This window comes from Octodon degus, unplaced genomic scaffold (assembly GCF_000260255.1).
Source record: "Octodon degus isolate 3935 unplaced genomic scaffold, OctDeg1.0 scaffold00056, whole genome shotgun sequence".
Taxonomy (NCBI): Eukaryota; Metazoa; Chordata; class Mammalia; order Rodentia; family Octodontidae; genus Octodon; species Octodon degus.
The window spans coordinates 4610242-4630031 of NW_004524632.1; the positions used below are offsets into that span (position 1 = coordinate 4610242).

Consider the following 19790-nt stretch of genomic DNA (forward strand, 5'->3'; position numbering starts at 1 on the left):
TAACTCCTCCTCCTCTTGGCCTATGCAGTGAGCGTAGATACTGGGAGTCAAATAAGCCCCATGAATGATAAAACTAGATTGGAGAACACAGCTCAAAGGGAGTCTCAATCATTCGGACTGCTCCCTAACTCATAAGTTAGAGACACTCAGCCCCTGAAATGGTCTCTCTCCCCCACAGAGGAGTCAAGAAACTGCCCTCTAGATCCTGTATAGGCTAGAAGTGCTAGGAGCCCAGCTCTCCACTGTGTTTGTACATTAAACTTCCCAGGAGCTTTGAAAAATACTGTTTCCCAGACCTTATGCAAGACCAATTGCATCTGAATCACCAAAGGGGGACCAAGCATAAGTACTTTTAAGTGGCCCCCAGGAATTCCAGTGTAGCTAGAAATGAGAACCTCCAAGCCAGTCCAGGGAAGCTGAAAGGAAACATGACCCTCATCCAACAGATAAAGAAGGCAGTGAATGGAGATAAATGGCTTCATGACCACCGCCGCCATCCCAGTGGAAAGAAATAACAATGGGTGGGTGGAAGAAGAAAAGGGACTCTTCTGGTCTTTTCCCATTCGTAGGGGAGCAGTGTTACTTATTCTTACGGGTCAAGGAAGGACTCTGGGAACAGAACAAATACTCTACACACTATTTCATTTGAACCTCCCAATACCCCCCTGTGCAACACTCAGATAAGCAGAAAAGTCTCCATGGGACAAGAAGGGACATTATTTATATACTGTCACCTTTTTTTTTCTATTTCACCTTTACTTTTCCTGATTATAAAAACACTGCACATTCACTATGAAAATTTTATCAAGAATTGAAATTTTAGAGAATAACTCACACCAAATATAGCTATCATTTTTTTCTGTTTCCCTCCAGTTTTGTTTGTTTTCTGCCTTTTTCATTTATACTTTTGAATACAAACCCTTAAGGATTATATAATCTTCCATCATATGAATTTACCAAATCTTATTTAGCCATCCTCCTAACAGTAGACAATTAGAAGATTTCCAAATTTATACCACAGTAAGTAAAGCTACAGCTCACAGCTTTCTGCATTTCAAATTATTTCCTGAGAATAAATGGTTATAAATGGAACGGCTGTGTCAAACAGTACGAATATTTTTAAGCCTCCTGATACATTTTTTGAGGGTTTTCTCCAGAATATTTTTCAAAAGAAACCATAATTATTTATAAAAGCAGCCAAAACACTGGAGTTTTCTTTCCTAGTGACAATTCAAAGTACCATCTCTTGCATATTTGAGAAGTAAAAGAGGTTTATAGTTTTCCTCCTTCATTTAGGGGGTTACTTTCTCCTACAAGAAATGACAATGGTACTTCTAAGGTCAGTTGTCTTCAAGATGATAATTTTTTGCTTCTTATTGTTCTTGGTCCAATAATCAAGTGATGCCACTAGATCCTGGTAGAAGACAAATGAAACCAGGAAAGTTGTCAGCTTAGCAATCACACTTTCCAAGCAGTAGGTTTTCTGTGCTCTCTCGGGACCCAACAGCTCTATAAAGCAGCCATGACATGTTTACTGTCTTGTTGCTGGGGGGACGGTGGGGCTTAGAGAGAAGGTCATCCAAGGTCACAGGCTGGTGTGTCCCACGCCACATCAATAGCCCACTCTCTGGGTTCTGCACCCCAGCTGCCTCTTGTTTGTTGTCAGGCTTCATTTAGTACAGGAGGGAGACATCATTTCCGACCAAAGACATCTCAGATGTTGTGGTAGATTAACTAATGGTCAACTTGTAACACCCAGCTGAAATAAAACAGCATGGTTCTGGGTGTGAAAAGCCCACTTGAGGACTACTGCCAACAGCATGAAAGGCAAACTGGAAGGGAAGATGGTGTACTGTTGGTTCTCCTGGAGAAGCTTGTCACGCTGGTTTTCCTGATATGAACTCAGCTGTTATCAGCAGAGGAGCTCAGACAGCACATCCTGCTGTCTCTGAGGATGGCTGTGGTTCTCTTTGGAGGAAGTGCTGGCCCTTACCTTGAGTATTGCTTTCTGGCTCCAGTAAAGATACTCAGCCTGTTGGCACAGATCCTTGATCCCACTGGCACAGGCCTTCTGGCTTCCACCACTGGTCTTTGGACCGTCCCAGTATAGATCCCTGAAACGGGCCTGCAGGAGACATTGTTGTGGGCTCTAGGCCTCCAGATGGACTCATGGAGGACACTGCCATAGGCTCTAGGTCTTTAGCTGGACTCGTGGAGGACTTTGGTATGGGATCCAGGCCCTTGTCTGAATTATTTGTGTCTCTAGTGTGTGGCCAGACCTACTGCACTGCTCTGCAATTGACCATTTTGGTAAATATTATAAAATAATCCTATAAATTACACGTCCTATATTAAATCTATTCCCTTGTAAACCCTGACTACAGATGTCAACTGGGATCTCTGTACCTCCTGAGATCTAAGTGAGATCTCCTAACCCTTTGGATTAATTTACCAGGCCTGCCATCACCAAATACCATAGGTTGGGTGGCTTAAGGGACAGAACTGTACCCCTCATTGTTAGGAAAGTCACATGTCCAAGGTCAAGATTGGTTTCTACTGAGGTCTCCTCCTGAGCTGCAGACATCCATCCTCTTGATGTGCACTCACTCATCCTCAACATCACGTCTTCTTTTTGTAGAGACATCAGTCTTACTGAATTAGGGCACTGTCTTTTTCAATTTATTTAATCTTAACTGCCTCTATAAAGGTCCTGTATCCAAAGAGAGCCATAGTCTCCAAATAATGGAATTCTCCACATTTGTCCATTCTAAGGCACTGGGAGATAGAACTGCAACACAGGAACTTGGAAAGGACACAGCTCAGCCCACCATGCCCCTCATCCCTCTTCAACATGAGGTGAGTTCTTGATAGAAGAGAAGTGGTGGGGAGCAGGGGCTACCCCACTCCTCTCCGGCTGCAACCTCTGGCTGTCACCGAGTTATACCCACTTATTCTGCTTGTCCCAGTCCAACACCCACTCTCTCTGCCTTTTTTTCTATCAACACAGAAATGAAATCATTCTCTGAAGTCATCCAGGCATGTTAGTAAAAAGTCCAAGAACAGAAAACTTAGAAGTGTAATCTAGAGGAAGTTTCAAGCTGGACAACCAGAAAGCCTTGCTCTGAAGAGAAGTCTTAACACGTACGACTCCTACTACCTATTTGCAACCAAGTAGAACCCAGAGGGCAGGCCGAACAGTAAATTGCTAGCTTATATTTCCATAAAGTATGACTACAACTACCTCCTGGTGGCCACTTCCCCATGAGACAGCTAGGTGCCACCAGTTCGGTGTGGCTGGCCCTCATGCCCTACATGGACTGCACAGATTATACCTCAATCACAGGAAGTGACCTCCTAGAACTTATGTCTGCTTGCTTTAAACCCTATAATTAAGACTCTGAAGAAAACCTGAAAAAAATAAGGCTTTGGACTCCCAAAAAAGTTGCTGCTCCCGATCCTTCTGTCACCTTCCTCCCTTCCTGTCTCCCTGACCTCCATGTGGACAGCGTGCTATATACCTTCTGGGACCTACACACAATAAAATCTATACTTCCATCTTGTGTCCGGACTCATTATTACAGGAGTGCCCTCAATTTTAAAGATCATAAATTAAAACACACAGAGAAAGTAATGAAAACCCATCCCTGGGTATTTTCCAATGACTCATTCATTCAGTGCAGTTCCAAGCCCAGTGCCATGGCCAGCGTTTCTCTTGCCTGCTTAGATGTCCTCTTTTCTCCTGAGTCTCACCCTCTAGCTTGCCCCCTGGGAACCTCAAATTCATCTTATTCCAGTAGATAGAGACTTCCAGCTTTCTCCAGCTCCCATTAGTAAATTCTGCTCCACACAGCCTTTGGGAAACCAAGCCGCCCCTCTTGAGGGGTCAGCAGAGTGGACGGCCTTCGATTTCACTGGCTCCACTCTCCTTCGGCTCCAGAGGCAGTTTTAATAGGGCTCATGTCTTCATTACTCAAACAAAATCCTAATGATGTTGATATTAGCAAAGATAAATGTTTAACAGCTTGGGACTGGAATAATGAAGTTGCTAAATAAAGAATGAGGTCGGAGTTGCTAAAATGTTTGAGAAGTGTCAGCTGGGCTGGGAAAAGGGCACACTCTTGATGAGGAGCGTAGGAGGACAAAGTACAAACATCTGGGAGAAGAAGTTAAGCAAGGCAAACCACAGAACTCCGTAGCATTTGGGGATACAGGTGTGTCCTGAAGCCATTGTTTATGACTGGGAGAAAACCTAACCTTGGGAAGAGGCAGCTGGAGAGTGAGAAACCGACAAACAAGAGATGTCGCCAGGTGGCTGTCTCCCCCGGTGAGTCCCCGAGGCAAAAAGGAAATGAATTTTGACTCATTGCACTCGGTAACTCAGAAGCAAGAAAATAATGGTAACAAAAAAGTGGAGAGTCTAAAAAGAAAGATGACCCCGAAGAATCCCAGGGAGCGCAGCCCATTTTTGGACTCCATAATAGCAGTTCACATTTACCAAGCACTCCCAGCTCCATGCCAGGTATTATTCTGAACTGGCAATAAGGCCCATTTCCTTAAACAAGCTGTAGGGCAGCCATACGTAGGGTGATAATTCAACAATACAAGAAGCCATCTATTGATATATACAGCTTGGATGAACTTCAAAGGCATTATGCTGAAGGAAAGAAACTAATCCCAAAGGGCAGAACGATTCCATGTATTTGATAAGCTCAGCCAGATAAAACTATGCACAGATCAATGGTTGTAAAAGGGCCAACAATGACAGTGGGTGTGATGACAGAGATGTAAGGGATCAACCTATTCTATCTCCATTATAGTGATACACAAATCTATAGCTAGGAACCAGAGCGCATTGTTAGTTATAGTCCCAGCTACTAAGGAGGCTGAAGCCTAAGAATTTCTTGGACCAAGGAGTTTAAGGCCAACCTAAGAGTGATAGTAAGACTGTATCTCCAACACACATGTTTTAATCACATGTCTGTTTCTGGGGCAATCTACTGAACTCCAGCAATTTAAAGAAGGAAAGCTCACGGCTCACAGTTTCAGAGGGTTTAGTCCATGGCTGGATCATGGCTCACAGTTTCAGAGGGTTTAGTCCATGGCTGGCTGGCTCCAGGGCAAAAAATGGTATGGTGGAAAAGTCTGGTGGAGGAAGACTGCTCAAACTATAGCAGCCAAATAGCAGAGCAGGAAAGGAGTGGCCACACCCCTACTGGACCACCTCCTGCCACCAGACCCCACTTCTGAATAGCACATTCAGCAATGAAGTCACTAATCTCTGAATTAATCCACTGAGGAGCACAGCACCCCATAGCCCTGCTACCTTCTTAAAGCCCCATCTCTGAACACATGAGATTTCTGAGAGACTTGTGCTTTAGAGTTTAGGTCAACCATAACACTTCTACCTATGTTAAAATACATTGCCCTCCAGAGGTCAACTTTGCTGTGTACCAACTTTAAAGTAATGTTTAACTCATCACCATAAAAAATGCAAAAAATCCCACATGAACAAAATGTACGGAGAGTCGGGGAGATAGTTCAGTGGCATAAGCACCTGCCCAGCAAACTCAAGATCCCCAGTTCCATCCCCAGCACCAAAAAAAAGTATGTAGAATGACTCTCTAATCCCTGTGTTTCCTGAGATGTTCCAAGGGTTAGGGTAAAGGAATGCCAATCAGGCAGGGTTTCCCACTCCCCTTCAGGTACAAAGTGCCACTATAGTCTGGCATATTTAGGTTTAGCAAGCATTCCATTTGAAAAAATTAAGTTTGAACTGCTGATATAATAACTCCTGGTCACGACTGGCATGCACTGAGAGCTCACCACGTGCAAGCACTGAACACAGTGCTTTCTTAATACGCGCCATCTCATTATTTCTCCGTTATTTCTCTCTATAGTTCCATGAGGCATGAACTGACTTGCTGTAAAGATGAGGAAATCCAGGCTGTAAGAAACTATACAACTTGCCCTCAATGGCCTAGGCAGTAGATGGCAAAGTACATCTGGGCTGTGATGACTCCTCTCAGATCCTCTATTGCTGGGGAGTGACTGCCCCCGCCGCAGTCCTGGTGCCATGCTCTCTTCTCCACCATCATGTACACATAAACCACACATCCTGCGTGCTTCCCTGGGCCGATGGCAGAGTGTGGCTTGCTCTTAGGAGATGCAAGACTTCTCTCACAGGAATCTTTGGCTCCAGATTTCCATTCAGCATGGCTCCTCAGAGCTGTACTGCAATCTCCTTCTTTCCTTTCTTCCTTCCCTGTTCTCTTTCTTTCTTTCCTTCATATATCCTTCATAGGGGCTGGATCTTTCGCACAATCTGATGGTTCTCCCAGCCTTCTCAGGCTCCTGTCACACTCACACACAAACACACACACACACACACACACACACACACACACACACAAAGTGTTTGCCCCAGTGAATTCCTGCATATCTAACTCCTCAGTATCTCCTTCCTGAAGGAACTAGACTCACAAATCTCACTGTAGAAGCTGTGTTCTTACAAGCTCCAAAGCAAGGGGACAGTCCACATCTTCAGAATGACAATACCTTATGTACAATGTAGTTGCAAGAGTGAAGCCCCCTGACACAGGTGAATTGAATGCCCCTGGTTTAGAGTAGACACTCTACAATTACTGAATAAATGAAATTAAAAGTTTGCGTGACTGGCAGTTAGAAGGAACACAATGAGAGTGTGTTCCCCTCTGGCAGTTAAAGGGAACAAGCTTCAGGCAGTCCCTACATGGGCATCCATAGCAAGTCCTCTTCCCTCCAAACCCAGCTGGTTGTAGACAGGCCTGGCTGCTTCTTCCCACCCCCATCAGCTTTTTATACAGAGAAGAATTTTCACACTGACATCCCAGCTGGCCCCCGTGTCTCATGAAAGTCACTTCATGGGCTGAAAAATCTCTCTCTGAAAGAATTACTCTCATAAAGTGCTGTGAATTGGATGGTGACCTGGAGCTGACCAGAGGAATTTTTCAATACCCACTTTTATATATAAAATTTGTAACCTTTCTCTTCTCATTGAAACTAGGTGGTATTGATTGAGTAGAAATTTCAGGAAAGTGTGTTTGGGGCTTAATAGGGGTGAGCCTGTGGTAATTGTGGCTACCCACAGTTCAATTAAGATTCCTAGCCAAAAAGAGAAAATAAAATCAAAATCAATACTTCCATGGGCACACAGTTTAAGAACTTCGTGGTGGTTTGAGCAAAGCCTGCTTCAGCCACAAGCAAAGTCTGATTCCTGCCATGGGGCTGTTTTTCCATCATTCATGAAAAGGAAGACAAAGAAAGAACAGGGGAAGGAAACAATGAAAGGTGATTCCAACAGAGAGACAAGAAATCCATCAATAGGCAGAAGAGACCAGCACTAAGAACCAACCAGAAAGGAAGATAAATGTCTCCCTAGAAAGACAGAGCACCAACTCTTCCCAGTCAATAATGGGCAAAGCTCCTTGTTGCCAGAGCTTGTGGAAGAAATTAGAAAATGTCAGATCTGGAAGGGCCCAAGAAAGGCTTGTTTTGTAAATGAATCTGAGACTTAGACCAAAAAAAAAAAAAAATCTTGCCCGAGATCTTGAAGAAATAACGAGATGTCCTCTTGAGGAAGAGACTGGGATCTAGTGTCTGTCATTTCATACCACTACACACAGACTATCTTCCCTCTTAGGCCGAACAATCTTGTTTCTTATATTTTCCTCTTTCCTACCCCTGCAGATCTAAGGAACTCTTTTTCAATGTCCCTTTTTTCCAATATTCAGGTGCCTAAGAGTTCATCCAGTTTTATTTCTGCTACTCGTAGCTTAATGTATAAAATACCACAGGACTCTGAAAATTCTGTTGGCAAAGTCTGGCTGGCCAAAGTAGAGACATCCACTGTGCACAATAAGCAGATGGGGAGGGGACCTGGAGCAATCGGCCCTTCCTCTACAGACTGACCCAAGACTACACTGGACTTCAGTGAATCTTTCCACATTACATCCTGAGCCACCCCCTCTGCTGCTCTTTTGTCTCATGAAGCATGACTGAGAATCTTAAAGAACTGAAGTCCTCCCTCACAGGGACCCATTCTGATTCTGCAGTCTTATGTAGAGATGGGAAGCTTGATGAGTTGGTCATTTCTGATCTGAAGAGCATTGTCTTCTCCCAACTAGATTTGTTTTCCACATTCTCATCTATGAAGTGCTCAGGGTGTCTAGTATCCAGTGTCATTTGGTGCTTATTTGAAAACACTGAGTAACTGCATTGAATGAGTACATTGACAGGTAAGTGAATCAACAAAGGGCTTGAATTGGGCAGCTTCCCCTCTGCTGGTACAACATCTCTGATGCTCACAACTTCAGGACCAGAGAGTTATTATGGTTCAGAGTTTCAAAAGGTTCAGTCCACAGTCAGCTGGCTCCAAGGCAAAAACACATGGTGCAAGCGTGGGGTGGAAGAAAGTTGCTTACTCATTGGGAAGGGATGGGGAGAGGGAGAGAAGAAAAGGGTGAAGGGGGAGAGAGGGGAGGAGAAGGGAGGGAGGAGAGAGGAAGGAGGGAGGAGAGAAGAAAAGAGGGAGAAGGGAAGGGAGGGGGGGAGGGAGCAGAGGAGAGGGAAAAGAGAGGAAGGGAGGGAGGAGAGGGGAGAGGTGAAGAGGAGAGAGGGGAGGAGAGAAGAGAGAGGAGGGAGGGAAGAGAGAAGCTCCAAAAGCATACTCCACTAACCAAGCTCCTCCTATCAGATCTCTCCTGTTAACAACACATTTGACTTTGAACCCATGAATGGATTAACCAACTGATGAGCACACCACTCCCTCTGAGCACATGAGACTTCTGGGAGATATTTTAGAGTTAGACCATACAGGGAAGTAATGATACATAATCAACAACTCCAGAAACTGGGCTTCCTCATGGTGGAATGTTGTGGAATCTTGGGAAACTTTCTTATCTGTTCTTGGGGACAATTACACAGAACTACAAAGAGAAGGTCAGAAAAGAACAGACTTTGCACCTGGATAAATCAGTCTGAAATATTTTTTTCTGAACAGTCAGTTATGTGACCTGTTAAGTTTACCAAATTATTACCATTCTATTAACTAAGTTGCCTACCCAAAATATCATCTGTGATTTGGGAATAGCAATATACACTTCATGAAATTATCACGTACTAAATGAGTTAGTATGTGTATAACTAAATTGGAGGAATGAGATACCTAAGACCATTAAAATAAATGGAATCTTACTTGAAAAAAAAAGCCACTGAGCTAGCTAAGTGCACTGCAGTCTGACTTGGCCATAGCCTCATAATAGAGACCAAAAGAGACACAAACAGAAAACTCTAGGTGTGGGACCACATGCCTATAATCTCAGCCTTCAGGAAGCTGAAGCACGAGGATCACCATAAATTCAAGGCCAACTTAGGCTACACAGTGAATTCAAGGCCATCCTGAACTGCATAGTGAGACCCTATCCCCCACCCCCAAAAAAGAAGAGTGGTCTTATAATAGAGCTGAGGTAGCTTATTCTGTGTATAACTCTAAGGTTTAAAGTTATAGAGTATGTCAACATGACTAGGCTATGGAATGCCCATAGACCTGGTAAAATGGCATTCCTAGGTGCTCCATTAGAGTGCCTCAGGGAAATACTAGCACTTAAATTAGTGGACAGAGTAAAGAAGATTGGCCCCACCAGTGTGTGACATCACCAAATCTTCTGAGGTCCTAAATGGAACAAAAAGATGGACGAGCTCTCTTTCCCATCTTACATAATGGTGGGAGAAGTCAGACATTAAAGAGAACAAACCCGGAGCCAACAAGGCTGCTTCCAGTGATACTAGTAAAAAAGGGTCAGGTGAAGGCAAAAAAAGTCCAGGAAGGGGCAGCCCCACTGCAGCCAAAATCCTGTCCTGGTTAGAGGAATTGGTAGACACTCTCGATCTGCTATGTCTTCCAGAAAGGCTTTGTACACGAGAAAGTACACAGCTGCTAAATCAAAGGTCGAGAAGAAAAAGAAGGAGAAAGTTCTTGCTGTGATCACAAAACTGGTCAGTGGGGACAAGAATAGAGTACCCATGTGGTTAAGCTTCAAAAAATGCCTAGATACTACCCTACTGAAGATGTACCCAAAAAGCCCTTGAGCCACGGCAAGAAACTCGTCAGTCAGCATGTGAGGAAACTTCGAGCTAGCATCACTCCCGGCACCATCTTGATCATCCTCACTGGGTGTCACAGAGGCAAGAGAGTGGCCTTCCTGAAGCAGTTGGCCAGTGGCTTGATGCTTGTGACTGGGCCTCTTAGCCTTAATCATGTTTCTCTACACAGAACACACCAGAAATTTGTCATTGCCACCTCTACAAAAATAGATATCAGCAAAGTGAAAATCCCCAAACACCTCACTCATGCTTACTTGAAGAAGCAGCTGCAGAAACCCAGGCACCAGGAGGGTGAGATTTTGACACTGAGGAAGAGAGATACCAGATTTCAGAGCAGCACAAGGTGGATCAGAAAGCGGTGGACTCACAGATTGTAGCAAAAATCAAAGGTATTCCTCAACTCTGGGGCTACCTGTGATCCATTTTTGCTCTGACAAATGGAATTTATCCTCATAAATTAGTGCATTCTGAATTTCTTACTAAGAACCTAATTAAATAACTGACATATTTTGAAAAAAAAAAAAAAAGATGGGAGAAGGTTGACTTGACTCTGTCTGCGCTGATACAGCTACCTTTTCCTGTCCTTGAGTATCAGAATCCTGGGATTGGAGCCTTCAGCTTTGGACTAGAATTTAGGCCATCTGACTCTGGTTCTTAGGATGGAAGACTTGGACTAGGATTTATAACATTGGGTCCTGCTGAATCTTGGACCCTCATGGCTAGACTGAGACTGTACCCATTGCCCCCCAGCCCCTGCTGTCTTGGGTCCACCCAGCAGAGAAAAGACCATAGAACCTCTCAGCCTCCACAAGGAGTATGTGAGCCACTCCCTCATCATAAATTTCTTCTTGTGTATCTACATGGACTGCTTCTGCTTCTCCAAGGAACTCTGATCCATACCCCTCCTGTCTTGGTTACTCTTTCCTCATTGCTAGGACCAAATATGTGACACCCAAAATTAAAGAAGGAAAGGTTTATTTAGCTCACAGTTAGTGGAGGTTTCAGTTCATATGCAGCTGGCTCCAAGGCAGAGTGGCATGTGGCAGAGGACAACAGTTCATGGTGGCAGAAAAACAGCAAAGAGCAAAAAGAAGAGCCAAAAGGGAGGAGCAGAGGCTATGGCAGCTAGCAAGCCTCTCTCCCTTCCTTGTGTTGCATTCAGGCTGTCTGCCCCACGGTGGATGTAGCACTCACACCCAGAATCCCAGCGGCATTCATACCCAGAATCCCAGCAGCACTCACACCCAGAATCCCAGCAGCACTCACACCCAGAATCCCAGCAGCACTCACACCCAGAATCCCAGCGGCACTCACACCCAGAATCCCAGCGGCACTCATACCCAGAATCCCAGCTTTGGATCATGAATTAATAACAAACTCTAGAAGCCACCCCATGATGCATGAGGCTTTTGGGGCACAATAGACATAAGCCATAACACTAATTTTCAGTAAAGTCTGAATTCTTTCATAACTTGGGCTGGGGGCAAGGGATGAAGAAAACCAGGGAGAGAACTATCTCACATCTATGTTGGCATGGTGCTTAATAAAGATGAAAATGTTCAAATTCAACTTTTTCAGTTAAAAAAACTGTGCAGAGACATAGAAGACCATGACAGCTCAAGCCTAAGAAAACTGGCAGAAGTTTTTTGGGGGTACCTTGGGCTTTCCATATTTCATGGAATAATATCTTGGATCAATTGAATCTAGATCTTAAAAGAGCTAGAGTTCAGCTGACTCCAAGATTCATAAGAAACACTTGATATTATAAGCCACTAATAAATATTAGTTTATTTCCCCTCCTTTTTAAGAGCTTGTTGGTGGCCTGTAGCTGTGGAATGGTTTGCCCCACTCTAACTCCAAGCAATTTGTAATGAATGGAAAACAAGGCTGTAAATGGACAGTTACTGCAAATAAGAGTAGTCTGTTCCACTTTGCTGCATGTGCCAGAAAGGAAAGCTCATGTGGTTTGCCCACCAATTTCCAGTAACACATTTTTTAAAGTCCTCTTTGAAACCCGGATGTCTCTTAAATAACTGAGCTGAAAGCTTGTATCTATTTTACTTTTGCAGTAGCTACTTGGAAACCAATAAAATTCTTACTCAGCTAAAATCAAGGATGCAAAGATATGAGCATCGGAAATGCTCATTTCTTAGAGGGTAGCTTATGCAATCTTTGTAAATCCTAAAGCTGCCCCCATGAGACTGAAGTTACGCAAATCCTGCAGTGACCTAAATCCAAATGCTGTGTTGCCTGGAGCCAGTGGCTTGTGAGAAATCTCTGCAGATGTGTCTGATGTGAGGACCTCTTGCAGCCTTTGATGCCACTGGTGATGTCTGGCTCCTCTGTGGAGAAGGAAAAAAAGAATGACTTCCCAACCATCTACCTCTATTCCCCTTGCACAGCCACCAGCAGCAGCTCTCAGCTCCCACATGACAGGGACAAGATCAAGAGAGATTTCTCTTCTCTGTCCATGTGCGCAGATGCAAAGTGTTCTTCTGGAGGCTGCCTCCTAGTCAACCCCTCCCTCCTCAGAGATCCATCCTTTCCATGGTCCACTCATCCATTCCACAGGTATTTGTTGACTGAGCACGTTCTATGGGTCATAAACTGTACCCTGAGCTGGAGATGCAACACATGCCAGAAAAGCTGTTCATTATCCCCCTCCCTCTCTCTCCTTAGGAACTTAATGAAGAGAAAGGGAAAGACTTTTTGATGGGAAGCATGCCATTGAACTGGGATCCATTTCACTAGTTAGACTATTGCTGATGAGCTTAATTAATTGATTAATTAACACACATACCCTAAAGAGGCATTGGCAGTCAGTGGTCAGTGGAGAGGTGCTGCACCATTTTTACTGAAGTATGGGGTCTTCCACAAATGTGATTATTCTTTTGTAACCCGAGTTATCTCACCTTTCACGTGAAATAGTGATAGCTATCCACTATGTCACACATAGCCCTTCCTTATAGGACTGTATTTTGCAGAGCCTGGGGAAATGTTTTCTTCCTCCTCCCCTGGAAGGTACACAAAGAACTGTGAGATAACAGCTGCTCCCTTCATGGAAGTCAAGTTGCCATATACAAACAATGTGAATGCTTTGTGGCTCTAACTGATTGCATCCAGGGACATGAAAGGCCTTTCTCCATGTTTACTGACGTGCCAAGCACAGAAATAGATAGATGGATGGATGGATAGATGATAGATAGATAGATAGATAGATAGATAGATAGATAGATAGATAGATAGATAGATAATAGGCAGACAGATCCTTCTTGAATCCTCACAATGAATTCACCTAACTTAGGGCCAGGGAGATAGCTTTGTAGGACAAGCACTTGCCTGGCAAGCGCAAGGTCCTGAGTTCAATCTTCAGTACTAAAAAAGAAAAATCTGGATTCACCTAACTAATAAAGGCAATGTATAAAAGTATAAAGGTAGTTTCATGCTCAACCTCTAAAATTAGGGACAAGATAATTGTGCTCGGTGTTACAGCTTGTGTCTAGATGTCCTCCCAAAGCCTCCTGTGGTCATAGGTGGGGCTTTTTCAGAAGTGGATGCCTCTAGGGGGTGTAATCTGGGATTGATTCATGGTGCAATGCTAAGCTGAAAAGCAGCAGGATTGAGGGTGCGAGTGCTACCTGTCCTAAGGACAGGCAGACTGGTTAAGATATAAGGGACAGAAAGGGCTGTGATCACCCTTTGTTGTTCTGCTACCCTCTGCCCACCATGAACTGTGCTCTTCTGCAATGCCTGTCTGTCATGCTACCATGCCTTGGAGCCAGCCAGCTGTGGACTGAAAGCTCTACAAACTGTGAGCTGCATAAATGTTTCTTCCTTGAACTTTGCGTGTTGGGTATTTTTGTATCAGAAACTGCAACAGAAAACAGAAATGCCAAAATGATACCCAGGATTTGGAGGCATTGATTCGGATCATTCCCAAAACATTAGCCCCTGATCTCTGATAGTCTAGGGCTTATGCAGCATAAGCAAGCAGAAAGTATGGAGGCAGAATGGCTTCTCAGTTGGGGATTGGTTCTTACAATATGCATCACACTGACCAACTGTTTCTAAACGACAGGAGCAACCAGAACTGGAACAGGAACTATCACCCAGGCAACTGAAGTATATTGCAGGCGGGGGCGGAGGAAGGGTCCTACAGAACAAAAAAATTAACTAAGACACTAGATTTTAACACTTTATTTAACATCTAATGAGAAGTAGTAGGCACAGCAATTTTTCAAAAGGAAATAAAATTGTGTAAGTCACAGAAGTAAAAATGTCTCTGTTCACAGATGGTATAATCTTATAACTAGAAACACACAACTAACTCCTTCATCCCCCAAAAAAGTTATAGTTAACAAATTCAAAAGTTACAGAATAAAAAGTCACAAGAAAAAAAAATTAGTTATGTTACCTACATTAACATTAAATAATCTGATTCAATTTTCAATGACATTAAAAATAACAAAATACTTAGGAAAGCATTCAAAGTAATCAAATGTTTGAACACTAAAAACTACAAAACATTGCTAAAAGAAATTAAAGACATAAATAAATGAAAAGACATTATATACTTATGAACAGGTAGGCTTAATATTATTTAGAACAACACTACCCAAAGTGATCTACAGATTTAATGTAATCCCTATTAAAATATTGATTTTTTCATCAATTAAAAAAATCCATTCTAAAATTTATATTCATGTGTATCTAGCACTTGGGAGGCTGAGGAGGAATTACAGTGAGTTTGAGGCTATCTTGGGTGAGTTCAAGGACAGCCTAAACTGCATAGAGACCCTGCCTCAAAACAACTAAAATTCATTTGGAATTTCAAGAGACACCAATGGCCATAATAATCCTGAGAAGAGACGAACAATCTCAAGGACTCTTACTTCTTGACTTCACAATTCACTGTAAAGCTATTGAAGTTGGAATAATGTGAAGCTAGCTTGCCAACAGAAACAGATCCCAAAAGGAAATCCTCACACACACACACACACACAGGTAGTTAATTTTTGACACAAGTGCCAAGGTCACTCCGTGGGAAAATGGCAATCTTTTTGTAAAATTGATTAGGGAAGAAAACAAAAGCTGCATGAAGAAAAGTGAAGGTGGATACTCACCCTACACAGTGTACAAAAATAAGTCAAAATGGATCAAAGATCTAAACATAAAGGCCAAAACTATAAAACTCTGAGAAGGAAAGATGAGGTGGGAATGCTTATGACATTGGATTTAGCTGTGATTTCTTCACTTTGGCACCAAAAACACAGCCAATAAAAGAAAGAACAGATAAACTGACTATCAAAATTAAAACTTTGTGTGTCAAAGGCCACAACCTTGAGACCAGACAGGTACAAAGACAAGCCCCATGATGGAAGGAAGCCTGTGTGAATCATGTATCTGATATTGGATTCAGACTCAGAATACATAAATAATTCCTGTAACTCTACAATAAAGAACTGTTTTTCAAAAATGGATAAGGACTTTAAGATACATTTCTCCAATAAGGGATATTAGATGGTAAATAATCACATGAAAAAAATGATCAGCATCAATAATCATTAGTGCGTATCACAACCACAATGACCAATGACATGTCGCTTCACCTCCATTAGTCTGGCTATCATTAAATGAATGGTGTATATTCACCCATGTAAGGCCAGCAAAATAGCTCAGAGGACTAAATGTCTGCTTAGGCAGGTGCAGGGACCAGGGTTCGATCCCCTGCACCACATACCACACTGGCCCTGCCCCCAGGCATGCTGAGCTGGCCACCAAGACCAAGCATGGTGGCACCCACCTGTAATCCCAGCACTGGGGATGCTGAGACAGGAGGATCACTATGAGTCCAAGCTGCATAGTGAGACCCTGTACCAAATACATAAAAACAATAACAACAATGATAATAATAACATTCATCCATATACACACACATAAATATGTAACTGAAGAGTAGACACATGGAGAAAATAACAATTGTTGTTGAGGATATGGAGAAATTAGAATTTCTATGCATTGCTGATAGGAATATAAAATGACACGGGGCTGTGAAAAATAATGTGGCAGTTCCTGGAAAAGTTCAGCATAGAATTATCATATACAGCAATGCTACTGCTGACCCAGCCATCCTACTCCTATACCTATACCCAAAGGAATTAAAATAAAGAGGCTGAGCAGTATGTTTACACCAGGGTTCGCAGCAGCAGCATTCACAGCTGCCAAAAGATAAACATCACTTGAACGCCCACCGGCAGCAGAACAAACGCACAAAACGTGGTAAATCCATGCAATGGAACGCTCAGCATTCACAGTGAGCGAATTTCTATATACACTACCACATGGGTGAACCATCGAAACCTGGTACTAAGTAAAATCAGCTAAACTTTTTCTATTTATGAGAATAGAAACAAAAGGACAACTGCTGTACACATCCGCTCATATGACACCAAGTCAGGCAGACAAAAAGGAGAACAGAGATTGTCACGGGAGGGTGGACGAGAGGAGGGAATGGATGTTATCATTTAATGACATTATTTCTGGAAATGGATAGTGGCGAAAGTCATACAACACTGTGAATGAACTTGATGCCATGGAATTGCACACTTCAAGGGCCTTGAAATGGTACATTTTATGTTATTTATATTCTACTACGAAGAAAGAAAACATAGGCAGCCAGTCCTTTATTGAAAGAATAAGGGCCGGCGAGATAGCTCAGTGGATTAAGCGCCTCCTTTGGCAAGTGTAGGGACTAGGGTTCGATCCCCAGTCCCGCACACTGCACCTGTCCCACCCCTGGGGGGCATGGTAGTACGCGCCTGTAATCCCAGCGCTGGGGAGGCTGAAAACAGGAGGATCACTAGGAGCCCAATCTATGTAGTGAGACCCTAAACCAAATATATAAATAAAGAAAAAAAAGAAAAATATAGGCAGCACAAATTTAAATACCTTCTTCCCTCTTTAATGAGTTATTTATACTCTCTACTTCTTCCTGCATCAATTATGGCAGTTTATGATCTTTTAGAAAATCAAATATTCCTTTGGTATTGTTCAATTCTGTTATCATTTAGTGGAATTCTACCCTCCCCTTCAGTATCACTGTATCTTCTCCTTCCTCGTTTTCATGCTTAATCTTTTCCTTAATTCTTAACTTTTATTGCTCGCAACTTGTCTGTTGGGATTTTTAAAATTTGTAATTTCTGTTATAATCTGATTGCTTTATGGAAGGCAGATGTTATTTCCTAATTACTGTATTAAATGTGTGTGTGTGTGTGTGTGTGTGTGTGTGTGTGTGTGTACAGATCATTCTTTGTTTTAAAATAAGGGAATCTAATTTATTTGTCCATTTATTATTTATGTATTTGGTACAGGGTCTCACTCTGCAGCTCAGACTCATAGTGATCCTCCTGTCTCAGCCTCCCCAGCGCTGGGATTACAGGCGTGCACCACCACGCCCAGTCTCTGTGGTCGGCTCATTGTGCCCAGGGGCAGGGCCAGTGCAGCACATTGGACCAGGGGTCAAATCCCAGTCCCTGCACTTGCCTAAGCAGGCATTTGGTCCACTGAGCTATCTCAGATTTAGGGAATTTAAAGCCATGCATTTTTCTCTGGGTACTTTGATCAAACCTTACCGATTTTGTTATTGAGATTCCTCATGGTCATTACTGTCCACTTACAGTCTAATTATATTTCCTTTTTCCTCCTTTACCTAGCAATCATTGATGTGAATGCTTTCCATTAAGTTTGTTTTTACTTTTCAAGTGGTTAGGACTTTACTTCCCCTTTTATTTATGAATAGTTCTATAGTCGAATGTGACCTGTGAGATTTTAATGGAGGGAAAAGAGGAAGGTTTTATGCCTACTGCTGAATCTCACAAAAGGAGCCAACACTGGATGATGCTGCATTAGAAGTTTAATCCCTGGACTTACAAATTTCTTTTGTGCTGAAGTGGTCACCAAGAGTTGCCTGTGAGGAGTCCTTGCACTTCTCCTGGCCGAGACGTCATGTCAAGAACAATTGCTGAGAACTTGCCTGTCTGGCCTAGGACGCCTGAAGACCCAGCTATGCCTGACTCCAACCCTTCTCTCCCTCGAAAGGAAAACATGTCAGTGGATTTAAGTGAAGCCTCTCCCATTCACCTCCCAGGCAAGCATATGCTAAGCTTAAGAAGAGTCCTGCATGCACTCAATCTCCATCTTTCCTCTGATCCATATTTATGCAGTAGAAAGTCTGGGTTTCCTGGCGTGTGTAGCTATAAACATTCCTGGTGTCTGACATAGCTTTCTCCTTCCTTTTATGCCTTGGCCTTTCCATGAGTTTCCAGCCACTGGAGCCCCCAATTTGGATACTTTTTTATGCCCACTTCCACTCTTTACTACTCTTTACTTTTTCTTTTCTGCCACTCAAACAATAATCTGTGTGTGTGTGCATGCATGTGTGTGCGCGTGTGTGTGTGTGTGTGTGTGTGTGTGTGTGTGTGTGTAACTGAGAATCGAACTTGGCACCGCACCTCGCGCTTGCCAGGCAGGTGCTTTTGCCGCTAAGCTATATCCCTAGCCAATAGAACAATAATCTGCTGGCAAAGTGCTCATTACAGGGGCCAGGGAGATGGCTCAGTGGAATAAGCGCTTCCCTGGCAAGCACAAGGGTCTGAGTTCAATCCCCGGTTCTGCAAAAAAAAAAAAAAAAAAAAGTGCTCATTACAGGACAATGTTTCTCCTTCAGACACGTGCACCTAATCTAAGGATAATTCAAGGAAATCAACACCACTACAGAATAGGTGCTCCTCAGTCGAGCTGCAGGCCCACTCGCCACCCTTACCAGAACAGCAGATGTCCCTGGGTCACTAGAGCTCACTGTCGGCAGTAACTCACATCTGAAAATAAATCCAGTATTAGACAGCTGACCATATACGTACCTCTGAAACTATGGCAACAAGAAGTCCCACTGCCTCTGTGTCCCAGTTAAGTGTTCTGTTGGCTGCAATCGGGACGTTTGGTCTCCAAAACTAATACATCAAAGCGGTCGCATAAGCCTCAAATGTCACCATCACACAAACTGACATTTCCCATACAAGCAACTAATGAGTGTTCAGAGCAAAGAGCCAAGAAAGCTGAATAAACCCACTCCTGGAGCCTCTGCTCCACACTTCGTCCCACTCCGGGTTGGATGACTAGTTAAGTGTTGCGGGGATGCTGGGAGAAAAGATGGTGGACATTCGAGGTTGAGCGCGGAGGAGTAGGTTGCAGGGAAAGAGGCACGCATGGTGAGAAACAGATGAGTGGGAGTCTACTCGACTAGGGGAGCTAGCAGTATGGCATTGAATGAGGAGCACGATGTTTGCATTTTCTGCCTGATTTTATTTAAGAAAGGACTAGTAACATGAGGGTCTCTCTGATCATTATACTTTCAGATTTGTTTTCTCTTTTTCTTTGATTTTTTTAATCAGCAATAACAGGGAACAGCTCAGCATTTAGTTCCTCCTCTATGGAGTATAAAATGATCTATAAACAAACACTTAAGACAGTGCCACTGAAGAGACCCCACAGACCTTTCATCATGTGAAAAATCTTGGGGTAGTGCAAATCATTTGCCTCTCTAATAATCTGTTTGCTAATATATTCAGTACTATGTAATGATGTAAAATTTT

At 43.1% G+C, this 19790-nt stretch overlaps 1 pseudogene; it reads left to right on the forward strand.

Moving 5' to 3' along the window:
• Positions 1-2829: 2829 nt before the first annotated feature.
• Positions 2830-19790, forward strand: part of LOC101573611 — a 27451-nt pseudogene continuing 10490 nt past the window's right edge.